This window comes from Mytilus californianus, unplaced genomic scaffold (genome assembly GCF_021869535.1).
Source record: "Mytilus californianus isolate M0D057914Y unplaced genomic scaffold, xbMytCali1.0.p SCAF_7, whole genome shotgun sequence".
NCBI classification, from domain to species: Eukaryota; Metazoa; Mollusca; class Bivalvia; order Mytilida; family Mytilidae; genus Mytilus; species Mytilus californianus.
This window is the reverse complement of record NW_026262723.1, coordinates 43,422,305-43,432,167: the sequence shown is the minus strand read 5'-3', so window position 1 is coordinate 43,432,167 and position 9,863 is coordinate 43,422,305.

Below are 9,863 nucleotides of genomic sequence, written 5' to 3'. Positions count from 1 at the left end.
AAACTATCTAACGAGCCATTCTGCCATACATCAGCGAATAACATATTTCATAACAAATATTTTACAGACCTTCACTCATGCGAACAGTTTAATCGTTTGGGCTATAGAAAATCTACTTTTGACTAACCAATTAGTGATAGACAGATTCACATATGAATATGAAATTCGCCTTTTAGACAGACGAAACAACGAGACTGTAAGGTTTCCGACGAAATTTGATGAACACAATGTTGTTCATTTCAAAATACCGGAAGGTGATTGGGTGACAAAAGATACGATAGTTTCTGACAGATATAGTAAGCCGATGACTATCTTCCTCAAAAGACCTCTTGCGTTGGTCCCTTCACAAGGTTACGTATCGAGAGACAATTTTAGAAAGGTATCAATTCAATGGTTATGATGGACAATGGAATCCGCCAAACGCAAAGAAGTTTAACCGACGATTCATATACAACATGCTCTGAATGGAAGAGGAGAACATAGAGTAAAGAGTACGAATTACAGATTGGACGGTTATGAAGAACGGGGTACAAGAATGATAGCATACGAATGTCAAGGTGAGTGTACATATATATATGCGTGTTTTTTTTTGTGTTTTCAGATATGTTGATGACCGTGTCTGTGGGACGCGGCGCGGTCTTTTTTATGAGAGAGAGAGAGAGAGAGAGAGAGAGAGAGAGAGAGAGAGAGAGAGAGAGAGAGAGCTTTGACATGCTGAATGTAAAACAAAACAAAAACATAAAAAATAAAAGAAAAATAGGTTCGTGACATATACAGAGGGGAGGGATGTTCGATAACTCCAGGTGTGCCTGCAAAATTATCATTCTTTATTTCAACAAATATGCTGTTTACAATTTGTATTCAATTTTTTTCAAGGATTTCGTTTCAATGGTTGTCCGTTCTGTTCTCCACACGAAAGAACACGTACCACCGATCCTCTTACTACGCACTCTCTCAACGAACTATACTACCTTACCAAAAACAAAGAAATGGCATTGAAGGTAACCGATCGCCTTGACCCGAGAATCAGTTTTTTGGCGGAAGAACGAACGCCATAAAATTGTACCCCGAAAGCACTGAACCTGGGGAGACGATTGAATATTATGATTTTACTAGGTAAACTATTTACTCACCCTCTTTTTTTTTAAAAGAATTAAGTTGGAAAATAAAAGAAATGAAATAGTAACCTGTATGTCTATAACCCTCTCTCTTTTTTTCTTCTTGCAGTTTGTATCCTAGCGTAAATAAATATGCAACATATCATATTGGACATCCAGACATTTTTTCCGATCTCTGGCATTATTTCGGAATCGCAAAGGTGAAAGTTCTTCCACCGAGACGTCTGTACCATCCTGTTTCACCGTACTAATCGAACGGAAAATTAAAGTTTCTTTTATGTAAACAATGTGCAGATACAGAAAATCAGCGCAGTTGTATCTGCACAGATAAAAACAGATCTATGATAGGAATGTGGTGTACACCGGAGTTGGAACTGGCTCGTTCAAAAGGGTATCAAATACTCAAAATATATGAAATATATCATTTCTCAGAAACCAAAATTTACGACAGACAGGGAAAGGCGGTCTATTTGACGGATATGTGAATTTTTTTTTGAAATTAAAACAGGAAGCTTCCTGATTTCCCTCAGAGTGGGAAACGGATCAACAAAAGATAAAATACATACAAGATTATACCAAAAAAGGAAGGAATTCTCTTGGATTACGATCAAATAAGAAAAAATCCAGGTCTTCGGAGCTTCGCCAAAATTTGTTTGAATAGTTTTTTGGGGAAGTTTGGACAACGTTTAAACATGAAACAGACCACATTTTTACCGAAAATGAAGCCGACAAATTCTTTTAGTTACTTTCATACCCAAAAAAGGACGTAAGGGACTTTCATATCATCAATAAAAACTTCGTACAGACAGAACATTTAGATTGCCCATCTGTCATACCTATAGACTACAAAACCAACGTGTTTATTGCCTCTTTTACCACTTGTTAGGCTAGAATAAGTCTCTATAAAGGACTCGAGAAGACGGATATGAACGCTCTTTACGTGGATACTGATTCCATCATATTTGTAGATAGAAACATAGAAATCACAAATACACTACCGATAGGAAACTACTTGGGTAAACTGACCAACGAAATTTCGACTGAAGACGGGTATATTACCCATTTCGTATCCGGTGGCCCTAAAAATTACGCCTACAAGATGGTATCGGGAAAGGAAAAGTGTAAAGTAAGAGGGTTTTCTCTCCAAAGTAAAGCAAACGAAGAGCTTATCAATTTTTCGGCGATTAGAGATATTGTAGTTGAAAAAATCAGAAACTCGATCCTAACAACTAATCCCCGAAAAATTTCTAGACTTGGTAGCAAACGAAAACTGTACGACAGACCAGAGCAAAAAGAATACAAAATGGTGTACACCAAGAAATGACTTTAGTACTTTACCGTTTGGTTATTGTATCGAATAAAATATATAAATAAAATACTTATCAATTTCTATTGTTTTATTATTATTATTATTATTTACACTGATGCAAAATAGAATTTAGAGTCAATATGGTATCCATTTTACGTTTTTCTTCCTCCGTCTCGCCTTTTTTAGAGGGGAGGGATGTTCGATAACTCCAGGTGTGCCTGCAAAATTATCATTCTTTATTTCAACAAATATGCTGTTTACAATTTGTGTTCAAACATCTACTTGAGGGTCGGATGAATATTCCAAGTCTTCTTGTTTGTCTTCATCAGCTGAAGGTTGCGATGCAAATAATTCTTCGTACTTTCTCTTTGCTAATAATATCAGTTCTTTCGCCATATGATCCTGCTACAGAAATTCCAAATACAGGTCGTAATAAGAGTTGAATTTTTTTTTTGGTATCGGATCAGAATTGTTTTCTTCTTTTGACTATTCACCGGCTTTGATCCCAGTCTGAAAACGATCGATTTAAATGGTTTTAAAGTGTTCACGTATTTCGTGTTGCTTGGAAACACTCCTTTATAAATGTTCAGAGCTATCTCAGAAAATCTTCTATTTCTGCTTCACACAGTCATTCTTTGTTTTTTTGTTTGTCTGGTACAGAAACTTAAATAACACTGAATTCGATCTCATACGACCGCTCATGTTTGTCAGCAAAAACAGATTTAAAAGTCAAGATGGTTTAGAGTCTATTTTATACTGGTCTGTAAACCACACAATTATCGTTGGGAAAAATTCCCGTGCGCAACATAAACTTTTCTCTGTCCTCTCTTTGATTCGACAAGTCGACCAAAAGGTAGTTAAATCTTTCCTGAGTTGCCCTCCTATAAGAATCATTAAAATATTTTGTCATGCCAGGAAGTATCTGAGAGGCAAATGTTGTCAATTGACGCATATCTCGTGGATTACGAAACAAGACAAAATTAGCACAGTTCAGGGATATACTTTTCGAAAACTTCCCTGGATGATACAAAGATTGATAAATCAGCACTTCTGATGCCTTTTTGTGGTGACTGGTTACAGAAAACAAAATCATCGAGTATTATTAAAGCGTGTTTCGTATTTAGGGTAAACTCGTCTATTTCTCGTTTGTCTGGTTGTCCTTTTTGTAAAGTTGAATTTGGAATATTCTGCATGTCGTCGAACAATGTCTGATATTCGGAATAAGCATACAAGATTCTATCCGGTGCTTCCGTAAACATTTTAGAAGCATTTTCGTTGCGTATTTTGGTGAACATCGATTTTCCAGATTGCGTCGGACCGGCAATATACAGTGTTGTCGGGGAAGAAAAGGGGAGAAGCGTCTTTTCGTCACACATAGCGGTATCAGACTGATCTATAGTTATAGTTTCTATATAGAAATATATAAAAATTTACAGTACACTGAAACTTCCACCAGGTTCTCTTTAATCATTGTCCTATTCTTACTCTTGCGTTGCTTATAGATTTGTCAATATGCGGTATCACTCTTTTTAAATATTTATATTGATTTGTGTTCAGAAAGAATCCTTTGATTGTAGGTCTATCATTAAGATACATTCGGACATCAACTCTGATGTCTCCTTGATAGGTACATATTGTGACGTAGTAATGTCCTGGTAATTGAAATTGTTTCATGTAAGTACACAAACTAAAATTTTGTTGTTGGTCCGATGAGTCGGTAGTGAATAATCGAATACAATCAGTTCTGTTATGAGAATTTTCACAAGCATAAATATGACTGGTCATGGCCACAGTAACACTCATGATAGATAAAAGTACAAAGATTCCTGCCATTTTCAAAATGTCATAGTTCCTAAACAAAGAACTAATACTAGATCTCACGCTCGAGTGTGAGTATGCCATAGGAATGGCCGAACTGTCAGTTTCCTCTTTAACATTTTTTTCCATTTTGATGTGTCCTGAACAAAACTCAAATTCACTATGGAAAAAAATTAAACTAATGTTATTATTTAGGACACGAGTAATGACGTCATGTGTCTTAATGTGGTAATTTTATTGTCTATGATATTTTTAAAAAAATAATGTCTGAAGTGAACAACAGTTTAGTTTGTACCTAAAGCCTGTTATGGGTGGACTGACTGGTTCCCTATCATATCTTCCTTGTGCTTTACTAAGGTGTGATAAGACAGTCACTCTTTTTTTTCATTAATGCTGAATTTGATCTCATATGACCACTTTTGTTTGTCAGCAAAAACAGAATTGGAAGTCGATGGGTTGGAATTTATTTTAAACTGTTCAGTTAAAAAACATCTACCAATGGGCATTGCAAGACGCATTGGGTTGTCATTATATTGTACATGTAAAGATGTACCATCTTAAAAGTGTAAATGCTCATTGTTAGGCCTCATGGCGACTTTAATAGAATTACAATAAAAACATTGTTTCAGTGTTTTGTTTTCCCTGTATTTATTGTGTATTTTGTCTCGTGTACATTTACTCCCTTCATATTTCAAACAAAAAAAATCTAAACCTTTTAACCATAAAATTAAGACCCTCCTCCACTAACATCACCAGTTACTTAGTAAAAAAACACACATTTAATAAACATTTTTATTATTTGAAACAGTAATTATAACAATATATACAACAACAACAAAAACAAAAAAATGTATTTAAAATGATGAGTTTGATCATATCAAATCAACAACAGATTTGAATTTGGATTTCTGTATGACAGCATTTGGATTAAAATGTAGTAGTTTAACATTAACAGTGTATAAAAAATTCGAACAAAAACAATGATATCAAAGTGTTTTTGAAATGGGATATATTTCAGATCTTTCGAAAACACTTCACATTTGGAATTTGTAGTACAACATCAGAGGAATGAAATAAGGTGCATAATCAGTATAAAATGCAGTAGTTTCCTGGTACCTTTGATAACTATTAAACAATAACAGTGTATAAAATTTGGAAAAGGTATTTCAACTTTTCTATAACAGAAGTGGTAACAACACTTTACATTTGAATGTTTGTCCAAAAAAAAACCCCATCAGGAATGAAATGATTTGATTTGATTTTTGGTGTTTTAACGCCACTTTTAAGCACCGCTTTTGGGCTATTTCGTGGCGGCCAGTTTTTATTGGTGGAGGAAGCCGGAGCGCCCGGGGAAAACCACCGACCTTCGATAGGAAAACTGACAATCCTAGTCAATTAAGATTGGAGTCGAGTGCACCCGCACGAGCGGGGTTCGAACTCACAACCTCAGTGTTGACTGGCTAGTGATTACAGTAGTAACTACTTAGACCACTCGGCCACCGAGGCCCCCAGGAATGAAATGAGGTAGTTTAAAAATAATGGTGTATAAAGTTTGATAAAAACATAATAATAATATCATAAATTTTTAAACCACATTATAAGTATATAACCAGACAATAAAAAAGTTTTCGATGGTTTACATTATAAAGAAATGCATCCATAAAAAAATATTCAAAAAGACTATTGTTCTCAAATAATGTGCACCATAAGTATTTTTTTTCAATACATGTATAAAAAAAGTATAAATACATAATTTTGACACATATAATGAGCAAACAATACTGCTATGTAGTGTAGTATTAAAAATAAATTTATCACAGTTTATATGCACATATAAACATTTAAACCCGCTGCAATTGTTTGCACCTGTCCTAAGTCAGGAATCTGATGTTCAGTAGTTGTCGTTTGTTGATGTGGTTCATAAGTGTTTCTCGTTTCTCGTTTTTTATATAGATTAGACCGTTGGTTTTCCCGTTTGAATGGTTTTACACTAGTAATTTTTGGGGCCCTTTATAGCTTGCTGTTCGGTGTGAGCCAAGGCTCTGTGTTGAAGACCGTACTTTGACCTATAATGGTTCACTTTTATAAGTTTTGACTTGGATGGAGAGTTGTCTCATTGGCACTCATACCACATCTTCTTATATCTATGATATGTGATATTTATGAAACGCAAAATGGATATGCATGTTTTAAGATTTCTATAAGTTTACCTAATTTATGATGTATTGTAATAATGTTGTTAATGGCTCAAAAATTGAGCATTTTGTAAATAAAATTCATTGGCACAAATACAAATGACTAGTTATTATATATATATATATATATATATGCACATAAAATGTATAAGGATTCAAAGCAGCATTATGTGATGGTTTAATTTATAATGACTTTAAGCATTTATAGATGTTATATGTGTCGTAGCCTATAGGGTCATAGTTATGTTTTATTATATGACGACTATAAGCGCTTATAGGGGTTATTTTTGATAACAGTGTTAGGTTAATTCCGTGCTGTATATGTATATTCTTGGTTTGTAGAGAGACTGGGATAGTTGAAAACTATGATGAAACCACTGATCGTGATGAGAATATTAATCAGTAAGATTTTATTCTTTCATATGTAGTTCAAGCCTTTATTCACGTTCGCTTCTTCTTTAGCAGAGTGTTACGATCTGCGATGATGCATTGGTTAAAACGATGTACATTTTGTTCCTGTGATTAAAAAATTTTAAATCCTATTTTACGCGATAGAATTATCGTTATTTGTATAAAGATATACTCTTTTTTTCAGTGATCTAGTCTACATAAGAATACTTATTAGAAAAAAGAATTAGTGACCTTCAAAAGGAGATTGATGAAAAGACAAAACTTCAACAGCGCGAGATTAATTTCATAAAATCCTTGAATGAAGGAATAAATTTAATAATAAAAAAGGAATAAAAAGAAAATAATTTATTTATTTATTTAATCATTTACTTTGTTTTTAATTTTAAATTTTATTAAATTCATTTCTCTTTAAGTTTGGATTCCATAAAGGTTTGTACTACAGCAGTTTTGTAGATTCATAGATGACTAAGCATGTATAAGTCAGTTAGTAGGAGTTATAATACAGCAACATCATAATGACACAGTATGTCTTGCGGACTCTGCAGATGTTACTGGGAATGTTGAATGCTATAAATTCTCTGCAACATGTTCGTGGTTTAATATCATGATGATGACTCAACATATTCAGCATAATGACACAAAACCTGCTGACTCAGCTTACTGTGAGTGTTATATTATAGCAAGGTCATTCAGAGATTCATATCTTTAAACATTGACGTCACTATGTGCTGAGTCATACATACTACGTCATGATGATTCAGCATATGGGTCACGATAAGTCAGCATAATGATGACGTCATTAGGGGGGATACAAAAATTTAAATAGGGGGTATAAGACCCCCTATAGTAGTGACTTTTTAATTGACTTTGCCACAACAGCTACATTTTCAATTTGCTTAAGAAACTGCCATTTAAGATCAAACTGTTGATCATTATCTTGAAATTCAGCTTCTTGGTTTGATTTAGAGAAATGATATTCAAATAAGCATATTCGCTGCCATTCATTGTCTGTAAATTGATCTTTGTAGTTTTGAAATAAACATGGTGTTTAGTGATTATCTGTACTCTGGCCCTTTTTGAAATGTTGTCAATTGCTGGAAGTCTGATTTCTTATTGCAATCTCACAGTAGAGAATATTACAGTAAGGTAGGAAACATGATCTATATGCTGTACTCAAGCAGTACCAGTAAATATTTTTAAGGCATACCTGATTATTTGAATACTGTAATGTTTGTTATAGCGTAAAATTTGTTAGTACGTTTTCCAAAGTTCCCTTTTAGTTCTACTGATTTAAAAAAGGGGGAGGGGTTCAATACTGAATAAAGTGGTTTAACAAAACTAATTGTCAACAAGTCTTTTCCTTGTTCTAAAAATCGAAATATTTAAAAGACTCTATCATTTTAGATCCAATTAAGGCTTCTACATGGTTAATAAATAGGCATTGGAAACATGTTAAGTAGACAGATGAACATATATTTTATGATATAAAATAATTTTCAATCAGAATACTCACAAACTATAAATATACTTTTCTTTTTTTCTTTTCTTCATTTTTTCATCTTCCATTTCCTATTTTTAAGTCCAAATACAAGACCACATCTGACAATAGCAGTGCTACGGTACTAGAATAAGATTTATGTTTTGCTGTAAACTGGCTCACACGTAACATAGTGAAGAATGCTAGAATAAAACAAATCACAAGGAGATAATCTGTGGTCTGTCTTAGTATTATTGAGGCCCTGTTGTCTTACTGTGGGTTTTTTCTATCGTCTATGTAAGCTTTTGAGCATTTTAGATATTACAAAGTTCTTACTCATAGAATCCTCTCAATTAAGTGCCTTGTGAGAAAATGATATACCACTTGATAGAACTGTTAGCTGCAGATAGATGATTCATAGATAAATAGGCTATGAATTGTACAACCTGTTCAACAGGAACGGGCCATAATTTTCTCAATGTATATTGAAGTTGGCATGAGGCAAACACAGATCAAGCTCTTGAATAACTTTTCCATGTATTTTCGGATAAAGAATAGGAAAATAGTCGAGCAGATTCCTCTGTTATAGATTCTTTTTTGGGTTCTGAATTGGAGTTGGTGTGAGAGATGCATGTTGTGCTAGGTACCGGAAGCGGGACAACTGGCAACGAGAGATCGCATCAGCTATAATATTAACCTTACCTCGGATATTCTCTGCCTTAATTGATATTTTATTTTGTAAAGTTTCTAGAAAAAAGTATTAAACAAATACCAACCTCCAATATATTAAAAATTTGAAAAGGGTATGTCCATAAAAACTGACAAAATCAAACGTTAGACTTTATCAACCAACGGAACGAATTTAAAACAACTGTCATATTCCTGACTTGGTACAGGAATTAACGTCTGACCAAAATCATTACATCCGATGATTTTGGAGTTTTGTTGTTACCGTTTCTTTGTTATCAATATGAAACATCACCTATTTATTCCTAAATATAAGTTCAGACCCCCCATAAGATGATAGATACCATAAAAACGGGAAATATTTCTAGAAATGTAAAAATTTGTCAATAAACCACGCTTTATTCATGTTTTGGCCATAACCCATAAGCCCATCTACCCTTGAAATATATACCGAAACCTAATGAAGACCCTCCGGCACTGTCTGTGTAAAATTTTATCTAGCAGTTTAGTTTAGAAAGAAAAGCCATTAAAATTTTCTATAAAGGATTTCTCCATTCTAAGATCAGCTTATGAATTACAATACAATACAAAAGCAGTAGCACGTGATGATATGAACATGTTCTCCTTTCCATTCAATCAACTTGAAACATTGATAAATTAAATAGCACGTGTAGTATATTTTAATCTACGGCAAACTTCATGTTAAACAAGAAGGAGAGAAAAACAATATGTTAAGTTTATTCCAGATATTTCATATATATTTTGGTATGTACTCTTATGTCAATTTTCATTTATACTTTGCACATGAAAAACAACCGCTCATTATCAAGTAAAAGATGATTATATAT